Genomic DNA, 18,091 nt, shown 5'->3' with positions numbered 1-18,091 from the left:
GGGGGGAGTCTTACTCCTGTTTTGATCCAGCATTTTATTGAATACGTTATTTGAAAGGTTTTTTTCCATTGAGAAAATTATATCTACCAAGAGACTTCCACTTCCATCCCCTCCATTTTTCTTTGCCAAACAAATTCTTAAACAGCAACACATTTGGGTTAAATATTTACTTTTCAACAAATTGGTGACTTCAAGTAGAAAATTTCTGTTGATATCGATTGCCAATATTGCAGCAGAGGTTATGAGACAGGAACACAGTGTGCTTGATGTTGCAGGTTCTTCTGTCATACCATGCTCTACTTCCATCCTGTATGGAACAAGGTGTGCTTGCTCATTTGTATACTCTATAAATACAACTTTATAAGCAAATTATGTTATTTTTCCACTGCTACCTGCATTTTTTACCACAACCAAATTCCAAGTCAGTGGAACAGCTTCCGTTTCTTTAGGCTGGAATTGGCAGAAATACAATGTGTATTTCACAAGTAGTCCCTGACTAGGTGCACTTGCTGTACCCTCAAGAAAACGTTTTTTAGACATCAAAAGATATGCACAGATCTATATACACTGTCTTGCAAATGCTGGATCTTTTTACTACAACTTACTTTGCTGAAGAAAACAACTAGGATTTTGTTACTTCTTAATCAGGCACCGACTTTTCTTATGCCCTATTAACTTACACAATTATTCCTTCTGACGAAGATATTTTAAAAAACATTTTTAATTCAAAAGGCAAACTAAGTTTTCAGGCAAATATGTAGAGAAAGAACTTATAAAGAAAAAAAGTTAAACTGATTAATTTTCATGTTCAGATAGTTTCAGCAGTTTGAGGCATCTCTAGAGTTGTCTGGACTGGCTTGCTGGAAGTTTGCCCTCCTCTCTTTCAGTGTATCTAGATGTTATCTCAACTCCCTTCTCACAATCTCATTACCTCTGGAAGCAGATATCTGGTCACAACTGATATTGTGAGAAGCAGCAGTGTAGAGACTGAAGCATTCTTTCAGCATCTAATTCAATCAAAATCTGAAGGCTGGTTCCCAGAGGTGAGAAGTTCTTGAATTAACTTACAATAACTGCAAATCTGTTTGTTTGTTTTCTTAATTTGCTTCACTAGGTAATAAAAGCCACTTGTCAAAGACAATTACTAATTCCTGATATGTAATGGCAGTAAATAATGAATAGATGAACGATTTTATAATTTGGAAAGACATTTTCCCTGGAAAAAATAGTTTGCCCTATTCCAGGTGGAACTTTCAAAATCAAACTTCCTTTAGGACTTCTTTTTCCTTCTCCACATCTTTGTGTATATATATATGTGTGTGTGTGTGTATATATTTAAAAAAAACAAAAGTTGTGATTATGGTCTTGCAGTTTCTTTATAGGATGTTTCAATGCAGTCCTCTTATAATTTGGCAATCTCTGCAAGCATTATTGACCCACCTCAGCCCTTTCAAGAATAGATACCATTTTGTAAAGCATTACAATCCGTTACATTCTTTCAGATAAACAAATAACAAAGACAAGCAATCCTAATATCAAAATCTCAGAGTGGTGTCTGAAGCCAAAGAGAGAAAGAGGGGGGGGGGGGGAGAATAATAATCTCAGCTCTTTTTTTCTTGCAGGAAGAGATGCATACAGACTCAGTTAAAGTGTTTCCAGACAGAGACTTCTCAAAGGAAGTCAGGATCAGATGAAATAAGGAAATGTGAACCATTTCCACCTGTGTATTTCACCACTTTCTGGAATACTAAAGCCTGGTTCTTTTCTCATTCATCTGGTAAAATAGTTTTGGATTGTTTCTTCTTCACCCTTGCTTAAATGAGGAGTCTGTCCAAGGCCCTGGGTGCTCTAACATGGCCCTGACCAAACCTTCTCAAGCCTCCTCCCAGGCCTTACTGTGGGATGGGCTCTGTCCCACCAGCCCTGGGACTTCCTCTGTTTACCAGCCCTCGCTGCTGCCTGATGGAGCCAGAAGAGGGACCACCTACTCTTCTGAAAAAGACAACACTGATGGAACCAAGAAGCACCTGTAAATTTATTGCAAATTTTTCCCTTGCACTGGGCACAGTACAGGTCAGAGAGCTTTCAGTCTGAAGAAACACAGCTGTGTTTTGAGTTTAATCTGCATCAGGTGATGCCTACAGTCTGTAAGTATCTCAGAGAATGTGCCTAGGCTGAACCTAAATAAAGCAGCACAGCCATAAGCATAGCGGTTTAAGCTTCAGCGGTTGCTGGACAAGCAGGACCACTGGCAGTATGGTGACAAATTATACAATTACTGACCAAGGGGAAGTCCGCAACACTTCCATCTGACCGGGATACCTGGCCAGCGCGGCCTGGATTGACATACTGTTCCTCTGCAACAAATCCAATGAGGTTGCAGATAGCTCACACAAAATTGACACAGGCTCTACACTGGAGCATCTTACTGTTCTCGTTTGGGCCCACTGTATGGCGAGAGCTAACAGGTTCTCCCACTGCGGCAATGCAACCTTTGGGGCCACACAATATCCAAAAAGCAGTGGGTGTCGACTGTCCCCTTGGGGCAATATTATGACCGCCCCCTCATGCTGTATTAAGATATGTGCCTGAATTCCCTTCCCCGATTCCAGCCTTGCGAGCCCACCCGCCTGCATACGTGAAATGAAAGACTGTAACAATTTTTGATGTGCAGGTAACAATCATCGTGGTGCCGTCAGGTCTGTGTCTCCCTGCAGCAGGTCCAAATCGGCACCCATGGCAGGATGCCCCTGCATGTTACATGCTGCCAAGAGCCTGCTCTGCCAGTACCTTTATATTCTGTTCCCAAAAAGTAGTCTGCGCTGGCATTAAACATAGCCGGGCTACCTGTCGCCAATCAAATATGAGTGGCCCAGAGGCAGCAATAGTGTCCATCAGCAACCGTGTTGCTCCCCCTCAAATCCCGCCCTCCGAAATAGCTTTTTTCAACTGCATCAACAACTTACAGGCTATAGGCTCCCAACCTCTCCCTTGTCCCTGCATAATAACTGGCTACGTGCTCAGTCCCATTGAAGGGACCCCTTCAGGTTGTAATTGAAGTCCTTTCAAAACACACTCCCGTGCCACTGCATTCCAGCCCCCACGCTGACTCGCCTTCTCCCACTCCTTTGACTGTGCCTCAGCGGCTGCTGCCACATTACCCATCTGCATCTGCATTTTTGTAAACCCTTTCAACAACCGCTCCATGCGCTCCTGCAAATCCTTCAACCGTTTCTCCACTCCCTCTTGCTGTTTTCACACCAAGACTGCCTGCCCCAATAAAGGCGACTCCCTCTGTCCTCCTCGAGGACACTCTTGCCTTTGATCCCATCCCTGATCCTCCACTCCCTCTTCCAGAGGCGCTGTCGGCTCCATACATGGTGGAGGCAACGGCAACAACATACTTGTCCCTGACATAGACGCGGAAAGGCCGGAGAGGCACAATGGAGGCAAGGAAAACACTGGAGTAGAAGCAGAACTCGCACCAGAAGGCACCTCGCACACCGGGAATCTGATCATCATGTTCCCCACCATTGTCCACCACCCGTTCTAACCTTCCTCCTTGGTTTTACTCTCAGGTAGGGAAGCCTTAAAGACAGGGGCGCACCAAGGCGCCCCACAGTCCTCTACAGAGGGCCCATCTTTCCCCGAGTCCTTCCCTGCTCCCTTCTCCCTATCACTAGTTTGCGTCCCTTCCCCCCCCTCAGCCGCAGACATTTTGTCAGCCACCGCCATTTTGTCGACTGCTGCCACCACGTTTTCCGACAGGGCACTCGATGACTCCACCTTCACCTCCTGGCCCTGCCTACATTCCTCTGACCCTTGCAACATTCCCGCTGCTGTTGCGAGGACATTTGTTGTCGACGGAAGGAAGACAAGCGCACTCAATATGAGTGATCAGCAAGCTCCATTTTATTGCCCGAATAGCCTAACTTTTATAGTGAACTTAACAGGGGCAGACAGTGTCTCACACAAGATCATTGGTCAAAAGCACTCAGACAAACAGTTACAAGAAAACAACCCCACCTGCAAGAAAAGAACCCCTTGTGATTAGCAGTCACCTAAACCTTGTCCTTGAAGCCAGCTGCTGGTAACAGTATTTTCTGAGTTCCTTAATTGGGCGATGTGGGAGTCATAGCCGTGGAAGCTTCTCACAGTTACTCTGGCAGCTTGGTTTGCTCAGCTACAGCAGGCCCTGAGATTTTCTAAGACCTACCCCTGGTTGCTTAAAGCAAGCTCAAATTGAACAATTGCTCCACGGGCACATGTCCACGTCCTGTATGCCAATTCCCAACACGCTGCCAACTGCCATATGGAGTGCTGCTCCCTCACCTGCTTAAAGGTCTTGAGGATCTTCATAAAAGCAGGAATCAACCCCAGAGCCTCCTTATTCCCATTACAATCCACTGCCCAAAGTTCCTCTTCCACCTTTTCTAGTGTTCGCCGTTCCAGCCAATTGGACGGTGAATCAGCAAATCCCCGCCATTGCATCCATTGGAGCAATGGACAAATCTCCTTCCCCTTTTGTGCGATTCCACACTGATTCCCTAACCCCTTCAGTATACTCACCACCTGATCCATGGATGCCATGGCTATCGGCTTTCCACTCCCTTACCTACCGGTCGGCCACCCACCTATCACGTTGGGGTCACCAAATGTTGCCACTCTGCATGCTACCCCAGCCCAAGAGACATCGATTGGCTGCCTGGGTGTCTGCTCCCCGAGCAGGGACACCAGAGATGGACACACTGTGTCTAGCTCAAGTGCCAATTTATTGCTGCGTAGCATAGCTTCTTATACCCATACACATGACCGCCCTGGATCCCCGTGACCCTTTGTTCCACCCACGGTCCCTCCCAATCCTCTCCCACATCTCACCCCACATGAAGTTAAACAGGAGCCCTTCAAAAAGCAGAGCATTTACAAGAGTGTTCTTGATACCTGCATGTTGCCCTCTGTCTTGGATATTTCACACCATTCACCATCAACCATTATGTTTAAAAGGTAATTAAGTTCCAGTTACAAATGCATTGTTTGCCAATTTACTCACTTTTTTTTTGCACATTTATTCACTTAAAATTGTGGTTTGTGAGGGAGGAAGAGAGCATTTGAGACATTTAAACACGTCCCATATGTTTGATTTTAATGTATTTCCTTTGAAAGGAGAAGAGAAGGTGAGGGAGAGACTGATGGCAGCCATCTCACTCACAAGTGTCAAGTGTTAACAAAGGTGATCCGAGGTAGGAAATCACTGCTTGTTCCCTATTTTGCAATTCTACACTTCTGTTTCTTTAGCTTTATCTTGATTTGGGAGCATCTGTAATATTCTGCTTGGCTTCAAGCAAAACATTTTGTTCTATTTAGAATAATACATTTACTTGTTTATTCCAGAATCAATATACTCAAAACTCATCTTAGCTGATCCTACGCTAATCATTGAGGTGTTTTCCCCAGTTGGGCTGCCACATTATCATCCCATTCATAACTATATTATTCTTGTATTATTCTTGCAACTTTAGGGCCATTATCTGGCTGAATCAAGGCAAAAAATGGAAAAACAGGGTGATATTCAAAATTGGTTTAGGCATAACAGAAATAAGCTATAACAGAAAAAAAAAAAAAAAAAAAAAGAAAAAAAAAGAAGAAGAAAGTTATAACTCCTTCCTTTCCCTAAGAAATTTAAAGCTATTCATAATTAAGAGCCACAAAAGCTCTAGGAATGAATTTATTTGCAAAGAAATTTATGTTAATTGCAGACTTTTTTCAATAGGAAAGACTTTATATAAATGGTTTATAATACAGTCATTGGTAAAGAGAACAAACTGATTTACATGAGAAATAACCTCTATTAAGTAACACTTTGCAAAACTCTTTGGGTTTATCATACAATTAAGTCCCTATGAGCGTTCTACCTAGTTATACCTTGACCATGGAAGGGAACAGACGCCTACTATCTTCCTGATTCTGAGAAGCTGTAGGGCTACAAACCTCCAACAGCACAGTTATCTACCAGGTAACTGCTATTTCAGGCACTTCCAAAGACATCTTTCATTCAAACCACAAATCAGAGAGTTCTTAATATAAAATGATGCCTCTCAAAAGAACCTTACCACCTAGTGCTTATGGTACTTGTTAATTCAGTTAAGGCTTTGTTTTCTAGCCAAAATGAATTATACAAATCCTGGCTGTATACCATGGCAGTTAAAACCAGTTGATGTTTTGTATGAGAGATCTAAAAGCCTTGGGAGAACAGAGAGTTGAATTACATAGAGAAGAGATATTGAAAGTGTTGCTGCTCAGAAACTGTGAAGAATTCAGGACAGATGGATGCTGAATAATTATAGACCCGTAGGATTAAAGGACTTAGAAGAGCTTCTTTACATCTGCCTGCGAATTCAGACTGCCTCCCCGCATACAAGTAGCCACTTCAAATGCAGCCTGGAAAGGAAGGTCAAGGCCCTTTACAAGTTCTACAAGCTAGAAACAGCAAAATGATAGAAATGGCAGTAACTGCTTAATTACACCGTATACTCTTGTTCCAATAAACCAATTTACTTTATTTGCCTAGTTGCTTATTCCCAGCTCTCATGTTTCTTGTGTTGCTTTCTCTCCCTCTCATAGTTGTAGAAGACGAGTTCTATGAATGACTTAAACTGGTTTTGGCTCTTTGGAACTGGCCACTAATATTCAGCAGTGTCCAACCTGGTTAGTCTAGACCTAACTTGAGCTATTGTCTCCTTTTCAAACTGAGCTGAAAAGCCCATTTCCCATTCTTACTGCCACCCACTGTTCGGTGAGTGGGATATTTTCTAATTATTTTATTCTATATAAATAACACAGAAGTTTATCTTTCGTGGACTTCTGCCTCCTCCTCTGTAGCTCTGTGATGGCATCACCTGCTGCCCCACAGTGACACTGCAATTAGCTGGGACACAGCTACCAACAGCTTTTGCTTAAATACACCCAGCCATTCATCTGCATCAGGTTCAAAGAGAACCGAGGCCAAAAGGATTCATATGGGGAATGACCGAGCAGTCATTTCTCAACTTCTGATTTCTTTGATTCTGTTTAGAACAGGCCACAGCAGCATCCTTCAAATGAACCTACTAGCTTGTGTTTGGCTAATACTTCTCCAGAAGAACTTGAGGACATCAAGTAATGAAGAACGTTCTTGTTTCTAGAGAGAGATGCTAGAAAAGCTTAATCTAAGGAGAATAAGTGATATCTAGTTTGTCATTTCCTTTCATTGTCATTCATAAAAAGCACCGATTTCTATCAGACCCAGCTCGTCTTTACAGATCCCTTGGAAATAATGTTGCTGTTCAATGATGATTTTCCAGTAACAAGCACTTTTGGAGATTTGCCAATCCTTATACCATTTCTTCTAAGCTTTGGTATTACCATATAGTGCTGGATATTTAGAAATTGTTGGGATGCCTTTGAGACACATTACTGAATAGTATGTCTATCTTTATTCACATTCCATGAGAGAAAGCTTCCTTCTCAGGATGTTCTCTCCTATAAAAGCGTGTGGGTGTATTATGTTGTAGTGAAATGCATAAACCTGGAACACCTATTAACTCCCTCATTAAAACGTTCAGCAATTTACCACTACTGTGTGCTGCTACCACTGGAACTGCTGCTTAGGACAGAGTTACCCCAGGAATCCTACAGGTACTTTCACAGAGGACTTTCCACCTGATAGTAATTTAGGTTTCATGACAAAGGAAAACTAATTACTCATAGGGATGCAGTTGAATTTCCATGTCTAACATCACACAAACATGAGAAATAAACCACTCCAGTTAGCAAGGACTGTCCAGCATGGCAAAACCAGGCTACCTGGAGAAGGGTGGGACTTGATGCAATCAGATACTGAGGATGGGAACCCCGGGCATTTGCTGTCGCAAATACAAACAAGCTGATGTAACCATGTGTTCTGATATCCATGTTCGAGACACAGCCTGGGGGAGACAGACCTGGGAACAGACCCAGGGACAGAGGACCACCCACTGGAAGCTGGAGCAGCAAGTTTCTCAGAGAACCCCTTTTTCCCAATTGTTTTTTCATTGCAACTCATGTACCCATGCCTCTAGTGTCGAGGTAGATTTTCCATCCCGTTTTCTCCCGTCCTGTCCATAGTCACATAGGTAAAACCACAGGGTGGCACAGGGTGTGTACCCACTATATCATCTTCCTTGCACAGAAGGACACTTAGCCCTGATAGCTGAGACACTGGTTTGTACAGGTGGGGAGGAAGATAAATTATCTTTAAGTTGGTGGACCTCTTCAAAACGTTTCTCCACAGTCAAGATGCATGCCTGTAAGGAAGAGGAGAGACTTTCTTCATACTGCTGGAGTTGTTTAGCCAATTCATCCGCTGTGGGTTCCTCATGGTCTTTCCAGGCCATTACTGCCAATGAGCTGGCATATAATGATGGTGCACTCCGTACAAATTTCCACCACATGGATCATGTACAATTGACTTCATCTGGATCTGTGGATATTTATTTGTTGTCTAGGTCCCTATAAACAGCTGTAAAATTATGGTAACACAATTTTATCAGATCAGATAGCCCAAAGGTTTGGCTACCATAATAGAGTCTGGAGTTTAAAAGTCCTATTTGTCCCCGGATACACGCCCATGTACACTTTAATTTACATGTATTTACCATTTTTTACACTGAAACATCCTGAAAGGCAAAGGGGATTTCCATAAAATCTGAATTAAAAGAAAACTGCAAAAAATATTACCCATAAAGTCCCTCAGATCTGCTTCAGCTCTTTTTTACACATGAATGTTTTCCAAGAATTCTTTCCTCCACTCATTAACAGAAATCAGGACACCAAAGTCTGTGGAGGAGAAATTTTAGCTGAGAGCTGTGACTCTCCCAGATTTTTCAGATAGCCTCATGTGTTTTTTTTTCTAGGAGTTTTAATTAACACGGTGAAAATCCATCCAAATAGTGCCAAACATGACAAATGATGCTATACCACACCAAACTTTTTAGCTATTTTTTGACTCAGAGATAGATTTTTCTTCTCTATTATTTGCACTTTTTCTAACAGGAGAATGTTTACTAAGGTGCACACCTCAGCATACATTAGTCTGTAAGGGAAATCAAGCCAAAAAATGCATTGTACTTACATTCTTGTGAAGACAGACAAACTAAGCTGCAGTCACTTTACTGGTGTAGAGCTTTACATCATAATTTTATTTATCAATTAATGCAATTGTCTAAAAAGGGAGATAAAATAGGATGTGACTAAGGCAGGACCACCTGATATCTACTGCAGTATATCTGTTTGCAACGTTAAGGTGCAAACATCCATGACAAGCATCTCCATCAGACTTGATAAACTTACGTAGGCACTCCTCTGCTGCTGACGACATGATAGCCTTCATGAACCTGCTGCCTGAATCCAGAAGCAGAGCCCAGCACTGATGCAAGAAGGGGACCTTGCCCTTCTTCCCCTCCCTTCTGCCCATGCCTCTTTCTTCTTTGGTATCACCTGTGGGCCCTTCCACCAGCTGCTCACTGTATCAGCAGAAAACCACATCTCATGCAACAGCACCCACAGCAGGCTGTTGGCTGAAACGTCTCAAATCTCAGTTGTGACAAATGAAGATGGGTTTAGTAGAGCACACTGCAGCTGCCTAGAAATGCCCATGGTGAGCTTCTTCCCTAGGTTGTGTGTTTGAAAGCAGAGGCATACAGTTTGCCATCCCTCATCGTCAGCCCAAGCTGCTCTCTGAGGTACCATCTTGTGGACCAAGATTTTGATATTAGTAAGACAACTCAGCATAACTATAATTAATAAAGAATAATCTTGCTCTGTCCCAGAACCGTCTGGTGACAGTGTTTGTCAAGAATGGATCTTTTTTTAAATGAAAATATTACATTAAGCTTTATCTACTAATGTTGGAACACTATAGCTGCAGCACAGCTTGCAACAATTCTCTTTTATTCTCTGCACAGATTAAAACGATGTTCAGGTTTACACAGAGTAAAAATTCACCTCTTGATCAAGACAAATTTTATGTTCTTGTATGGATTGTATTTACTGTTATGTAACCCTGGAGAGTTTGGAATCTTTTAGTTAAAAACAGATGAAAATTACTTTCTTAGCTTTTTCTTTACAAGCTCATGAATCTCATTCCACATAGCAAATATTTGTCTCTAGAGAAGAACATATTTAAACTTCTCCTGGGATTACAAAAGCTCCACTAAATCAGAAAGTTATTATACCACATCCAAAGCAATGTCACAACAGGGCACAAAAGCTCTAACTTCTCAGGCAGGACAAAAGGAATGTAATGTATTGGACCAAGTAATGGAAGAATTAGACAAGCATTTAAGCACAAGTCCTCCCCAGACTCATAAGGACAATTATGTCCTTAGACAACCATGGCTACTGCAGATCCACCAGAGCATGGAAGATAAATGTTGCTGTACGAAGCAGTAAGTACAAAGTGGGGCCTGAAGAAGACTCTGTGTTGGCACAAGCTCATCTGATCTTTTCAGCAATGTCCATCAGTCAAATATATCTCCATTTATAGATACTGTTCTCCTGTCTTTGACAAATCAGAGTCACGGCAAAATACCATGAGTTTTAGCACAGGCTCCAGATATCCCAGAGCACAGCACGCTGTGGAAACCTGGAATAGGTGGAGCTCAGGCAAGATGGTGGCCAGGAGAGATTGGAGGCCTTTCCCCAGACAGGGAAAACCAAACATGAGCACAGGGAATGAAGAGAGATCTAGAAAACACAATCTTTTAAGAAACACTGAAAATCAGTAGACATGAAAGGCCATCCTAAAATATGTAAAAGTAGTCATAGAGAGGTTTTATCCTGTGAGGACAAAACAAGGAGTAAGGAACTGATGTTGTAGGAAGAAGATTTAGAGGACAAGAAAACCTACAGGTGAAGAGGATGAGGTCTAGATGTCCAGAAGGATCTGGACTTCTGCTCTGGTGGACTTTGATACTGGACTGGACTTCCATCTGCCAAGGATATGGCAGATAGAGCTGATTCTTGGAAGAATCACCCAGTCCAACACAACCCTCCTCCAGTCTCTTATTCCTATAGCTTTTCCTTCTCTCTTCTATTTCTGCATGCTGCTGCTCTTCAGGCCATTTTGACTACACGCAGTAGTTCTTTTCCTAAGTTTTTGTGAAGATATTCTACCCTATTTTACCCTCAATTTTATTTCATAAATTTTCATTTAAGTTTACTGAAACTCTCAAAATGCAAAAGCCACATGAAAGGCATTTGAAGTCAGCAAGTTCAAAACAAATGTGAACTGTTTATGCCTAGATATTTTCTGAAGCTTGTGCTATTTGAAAGGAAAAAATAAAAAGTTTCACAATGACAGGCAATGTAGGACATTTTCTGAAGCTTGTTTGCTGCAAAGATTGACTGCAGCTACTGTTGAAGTAAAAAATGAGCTTCATCCTTTCCAGAGGTGTGCTATTCTTTTGTGGTTTTGTTGTAACCCTCACACAGAGATCACTCCTGAACAAGCAGCTAATCTCTATTTCAAGAAAATTACAACACTGATGTTAGAAAATCTTTTTTCTGATGGGCAATTTAGATAAAACCACATTGGATTTTTAGCCTCAAGTTCATACCTTTGCTGGTTTCTTTCATTCAGTTCGATGGGCAAGTTCACACCTTTGCTGGCTTCCTTTATTCAGTTCGATGGGCAAGTTCACAGTTTCCAGATAATGGTTTTGACAGAATGCAGATTAGAGCAGGGATAAGGATGAATTCAGAGTCCTGCCATGCTGGTTTTTGTGCTCACTGGTCAACAGCAGAGCTCTGGGAGATTTGTCTGGTGCTGACAGTGCTGACACCATGACTGCAAACAAGAGAAAGTTGGCACTAACTTGTGGAGGCTGCTTTTTGTCCAAAAGTTTGTGTTGTTCACTGAAGACAGGAGGATAGAAACGCTGCAGTTTTAATTCATTTTAATTCATTTTATAGGGGGTGCTGAGACCTTCTCCAGCTCCTTATTTAAATAAAGTGAAACTGTCAGCATTTGTCTGTCAAACGAATCTCTGATCACACCAGGAACTAATTCAGTGCTTTAGGAGCTCTTGTTTGATTGGTGTCCATGAAACAGTAATTTTGTTGTTTTGGCAGACTCTGAGTCACAGATTTCTTACTTTTTGTTCAGAATTCATGGGACATTATCTCCTGAAGTGTTTGGTCCTTGATACAGGCTCTCATGAAGGCACAGAGATCAGTTCTGTTTGCAGGCAAATTTCCAAAGAAGCCAACACAACCAGGTACAATTACCTTTAAGGACAGGTTTTGGCACATGTTAGTTAACAGTCAGTCAGGGCAACTTGAACAACAGAGCAGCTAATACAGAAATGTGATTTATCACATAGGCAGTTTGCTCTTATTCAATTTACAAGTTGAATAGGTTGCTCCTATTCACCTTCCAAGCTGGGATAGGGTGCTCTATCACACTGTACATGTGCTCCCAACATGACAAGTTTCCTCTTCCTGCTTTAGCCCCTAGCCTAAATGTCTTTGAATCACAGTCTTGAAAAGCAAAACTGTAAGGAGTGGGAAAAAAACTATTACCTAAAATTTAAAAATCGGTACATCACACATCGGTATTCTCTGCAGTTCTGCTGTGCTAGTCTAATATCCAAGTACGCAATGTCCTACTGTCATAGTTCTGAACATGTTTTTGCTTTTCTGTCCATCACTGCATCTATCATAAGCTATTCCAAATCACCTGCAATTAGTCCTACTGTTATGTAGACTCATGTTTTGAGTGTCTTTAGTCAATGCAAGAAAAAATGTCAGTAACCAAGAAACAAAATGTGTCAAAAGAAAGATAATGTAGAAGGCAGTTTTTGAAATTCTCTATCACAATTTAGATTTAATTCACTCATGTCCAGGCAGTAATAAGTTAATTCAGCTTCAGTCATTTGAAAGTTGACATTAAAAAAAAAAAAAAAAAAAAAAAAAAAAAAAAAAACACTATTTAGTGACTCTGGTTCTTTGATTTGATTTAAATAAGATTTTAACTGTTTACAGAAATCTGAAAAATTATATGTTAAAAAGAGAGAAGTGTCCTTGTGCTTTTCTCTAGCAATAATATCTCTGTCAGTAAAGTTAAAAACAAAACCAAAATTGATATTTTGATTCTTCATGTGGGCTGGAAAAGTAGTGATTTAATATTATGTACCAAAGGAACAGTCATCATCCCATTCCCCCTGGAGTGAACAGGACCCTCTCGTGCTGTTTTGCTTTGGACAAAAATTTGTTGATCTTCATAAAAGAACAGAAGAAATTATGGAATAACATTGACTCCACCACTACAACAGTTCCCCAGAAAGGCTGAGAGGTGCCGGATGACCAATGCATCACCTGCAGTGCTCTACCTTTCCCCTCCGCCCATAGCTCATGACAGCGGTGTCCTTGAGACATGTCACAGTGCTGACCGCTGCCTCAGGGCTGCCAGGGCAGGGTGACATCCCTCCCTCCAGGTGACAGATCTTCCTCTCAAAGTACTTCACAGGTGTCTTCCCTTCTGTCCCCCTGCAAGTGCAGAAGAGCCTCAGCACAGGGAAGTGAGTTAGCCTCTCTTGGGCCATTTCAGCTGCTAGACAGAAAACCTGAGGAGGCCTGGCTAGCAGCTGGGTTCGGTGAGGTGCTCAGGCCTTAAGGCACAGGACAGACCTAAGGAGGGGAGGCCAGGTGAATACAGCCCCACTGCTGGGGGTAACCTCTGAGAGAGGCAGGCAGGGACTCACAGCCAAGACTGGCTTCTCCCACCAGTTCCAGCTTCAGCTGCCATGGGCTAGTTTCCCAGCAGATGAAAGAGTGGTGTCCCCATGGGAAATGCTAAATGAGAGAGGAAACAGTACAGCCCATTCCACTAACAGCACACGGGCACTTGGCAGTACTTCTGTTCAGAGAAGTGTGTCTTTCAGCACAGGTGACCACAGAGCAGCCCCAGCCCCAGCTCTGAGCCCACACCTGATCCAGATGAGCAGGCTGTAGGCAGATTAGCACCTGAAACTGTTCACCAGTGCTGTCAGGCAAATTGGTCCGCATACTGAAAGGGACTACCTAATGCTGTTCCATCAGCTCTGAGGAAATCTCTGTTTTATGAATTTCCCCAAATAATGCCAGTACTGCTCATTTCTTTAACATCTTAATGCAAGACATCAGCCCTTACTGACAGCACCAAGATAAGGGAATATCCAATAAGAGCAGCTATCTGCAGAAGCAGCTTCTGCTCCCAGTATCAGATCGGCCCCAATGTCCCTCCAGGTTCCTGCCAATAGAAGCAGATTTGCTGGTACAAACTCAAGAGCTATTAATATAATCAGAGGAAGAAGTAGTTGCACACTCCCATCAAGATATAAAGTAGCACAGGTACTGGATTTCCACTGACCAGGCCTGCACACAGACTGTAACCACTTTGAATGTCTAGGTCACCTGGAAGTCCTTTTTCATTTGCAGTGTGTATGTAAGTAATGGTTTTAATTTCAGGAAACTAGATTTCAGCCAGACACAATTAAAATATTTTCATGTTAATGAAGCACTGCTGCAATTACTCCTATCAATCTCCTAGTTCTAGTTGTGCACAGCACACGTTCCTCTCATTATTCATAGACTGGGTACATCCCTTAGAGCAAGCATTTTGTAAGTACCAATGCTGAAAATAAAGACATATTAGCAGCTTTCCTAAGGGGCACAGAGATGTGCAACCCTCGGGAGATGTCCCTCCAGGGCACACCAAAGCATGCATGTCAAACCAGGCCTGCTGTTTCTACCAGCTGGAAGACAAAACTGTTAAGACTGCCATGCAGCAGAGCAGCAGGCAGCCAGGTTGACAATGCTGGCAACTATCCAGCAGCACAGTTCTTTACTCGTGACAAGAACACAACCCTACATAGTGGTGATGGGGGCTTTACTAACCTCTCCTTTCTCCTCTAAATCCAACATTTGACCAGTAGTGCCCTAAGTAATTGTAACGACCACATCTGTCTCAAAGTCCTCTCAAACACTAAAATCTCTCTCCTATTTATTAATTCTGAGCAATTTTATCTTACTTCTGCTTTGTTGATATCAACTTTTGAAATGTCTGGACTAAATCAGGCACCTTGTCCTTGAATTCTGCATAGAAGTTGCTCAGATGGCCTGCATTAAGGAGGAAGAATGTGGGACTAAAACTGCATGAAACCAGTACACAGAACAGCAGTGTGATCTCTAAGAAAGGGAGAACAAAGGGAATGGTGGACATTAAAAATACCTTTTAAGCCTTGATAATATATATGACAAAAAAAAAAAAAAGTCAGGTAAAACAAGTCTAAAGAATGAAAGGCAGTAAGGCAAAGGTATAAAGCAATACTTAAAAGTCATTCAAAAAGATGGAATTAGATAGCTTTTGATGCAACATCTAACCTCTAATACAGCATTCTTGGTGGAATTGGAAAACTCCGTAACAGGAGAGTCCTCTTTTTTTCTTCCTTAACTTCATCTTTTTTGCTGGAGAGGTCAGGGAGCACACAATCACAGCAGTTGGTGCCCACCCTCATTTTCATCTGTAGAGCATTGACTTCTAAACAACATATTTTCCCTAGTGGCTATAACATTAAAGCGACACGGGTGAGAAAGGTCATTTTACACAGGTTTTTGAACTTTTTATTCCCCTTATGAAAAAAATATTTTTAAAAATAATTTGGGAGATAAATATTATTAATGTGTTTGAAGTAAAACATTTCCTTTCCTGTAAATCACAAAGGTTAAGCAAATGCAGTTTTCATGAAGTATATATATCTTGTACTGGAATTTAGATTTGTACTTCCCGGACCACTGAAATGTTTGAGTTATGAAGTAGTTAGTATTTTGGCAATACATGTATATAACGAGTTTCCTCTTTCATCAGTTACACTTACTGCATTAGCTAACAGGTGTTGCTCCAAAAATGAATCCAACTTCAGGGTTTTTCTTCAAAAGAAGTTATGACAGTCTAGGAGACTGACTGTACTTGCTGTTCCTTTCTTCATTACTCATTTGCCTCACTGGAATTTAACTGTTTATGAAGTTTAATTTGCTAGGAAGAGAAAATTTTCTTTATGTGAGATGGTCCAAGAGATCTGCTATGGGCTCTGTTGCAGCACCCCAGAAGCTGTGTGCAGGCTGAAGCCTTTGGCATGCACTTAGGAAAATATTGACTTCCTGAGGAGCTCTGCTCCAGCAGTGCCTGCAGGAATAAGCACCTCACCAGGCCATTTTCCATAAGTGAGAAGCTTAACAGTCAGTAGTACTGATGAGAGCACCTATCCAGACATCTTTGCATTATTAACAGGAGCTAGAGGAAGTCAGTGCCATGTGGCATTCTACATGTTAACATCACATGCTTCAAAATATGACGTGAATTGAGCTCAAGGCATTTCCTCCAGAATTTGTGTGAAAACAACCTCAAATATATATATATATTATTCAGAGGTGTTATTTGGATAATGTATTTTAGCTGGCTAAACTACTTGGAAAGAAAGACATCCAGAGAACCTTGCACACAGAGTGCCCATAAAGCAATTATTTCCCTAATTTCAAAATTATTTATTGAACCACTAAAAGACTGTTTCTTTCTTAGCAGCTGGACATGGCTTAGTGCTCTGAAAGCTGCATACTGGGTGATTTACACTTTATAAAGGGAAAATTTAAACAGGTGACTGGAAAGTAGACTTGCTTCTGCCATCCCACCACAGGTAAGGAAAGAGAAATTTTAACTAGAGAAATGATGGAAAAGAAGAGTAGAGTTTCCTAGGCTGTTCCTGGTGTAGTTTGTGTTTTGTTTTTGTTTGAGTTTGTTGTGTTGTTTTTTTTTTAACAACTGAGAAAAATGCCTCACATTTAATATCAGATCAGGACCAGCAAGATTCATCCCTGCCAAATGAGGATTAAGTGTCTTTTTCAAATTCCTGTGAGCATAGAGGTGTCTCTGTAAAGCAAGTCTCCTTAGAAACTCAGCCGTTGCCCTCATTTCAACACCTAGCTATACTTAAAGCTTCACAGATGCTTTTCGAACACTCTCATATCACAGAAGCAGTGTACTCATTCTGAGGGGAGTAAAGGCATAGGTTTTTTCATCTTTTCTCCAGATGTCTTTTCCTCGTAAACATCTTAAGCCCCGAATGGAGATATACAGATAAAACATGTCCACGTTGTTATGGATGATAAAGCCAGAGCTTCTCGTGGGAGAACGAGAGGATGTCAACCTGCACAGCAGTCGATACCTTTAAGTATCAGCTGATCTGTTACCACAGATGATCACATCTTTCTCGCAGTGAGGAAACACCAGAATCCATGGTTGTAACATTCATTGCAGAGGAGGAGGTTATGACCACATGTGTGTAGAGCTCAGTTTGAGACCACCCAGCACCTCCCACATTTAGGAGTCAAATCATATTTCTACAAGGTCTAAATAATTGGTCAAAAAAACTAACATCACATTAAATACTGAGAGTCTGGTGGAGCTGGTGGTGGAGCTGGGATTAAATGCAGGTAATTTCATTCCATTTACAACTGAGCAGCAGAGAGCTCAGAGACTCGGCAGAAATGACAAGAGAACAAATTTCTCTGTTTTTTTTTTAGGCAATCGGCTCCGGGGCAGACGCGTTCTGCAGCAGAGTGGGGGGTCGGACAGGCAGGGCTAATTTTTCCAACACCGAGCCCACTCGAGGGAGCCGCCACGACCCGGCAGCCCTCGCCCTCCCGAGGGAGGTGAACGAGGCGAGAAGGAGGCGTAGGCGGAGCCAGCAGCGCCCCCTCCCCGGCCGGTCAAAAGCTGCCCCTAGGGACTTCGAGTGACCTGGAGCGTGCGCTCTCCAGGAAGTCTGTACACACCCAGACCGACTGCCCGCACAAAACTGCGGCAGTTCAGGTCTCCGGGTGCAGGGAGTGCCTGAGCCTGTTGCTACCACCTGTGGGGGGCAGAGAGACTGTGTGCGTGAGGGGCGAGCAGGTGGATGACCTGGTCCGCCTCGTGGCAGAACTCAAGGAGGAGGTTGAGAGCTTGAGGGATATCAGGGAGTGTGAGCGGGAGATAGAC

At 42.3% G+C, this 18,091-nt stretch overlaps 1 long non-coding RNA gene across 1 annotated transcript; it reads left to right on the top strand.

Moving 5' to 3' along the window:
• The first annotated feature begins 33 nt into the window (after positions 1 to 33).
• On the top strand, positions 34 to 2,209 carry LOC137859866 (uncharacterized). Its single transcript, XR_011098609.1, has 2 exons — positions 34 to 1,043; positions 1,623 to 2,209. It is a non-coding gene; the product is annotated as an uncharacterized lncRNA (long non-coding RNA).
• The last annotated feature ends 15,882 nt before the right edge of the window (positions 2,210 to 18,091 follow it).

Source organism: Anas acuta, chromosome 7 (genome assembly GCF_963932015.1).
Source record: "Anas acuta chromosome 7, bAnaAcu1.1, whole genome shotgun sequence".
In the NCBI taxonomy this organism is placed as follows: domain Eukaryota; kingdom Metazoa; phylum Chordata; class Aves; order Anseriformes; family Anatidae; genus Anas; species Anas acuta.
This window is presented reverse-complemented; position numbering and strand designations above follow the sequence as displayed.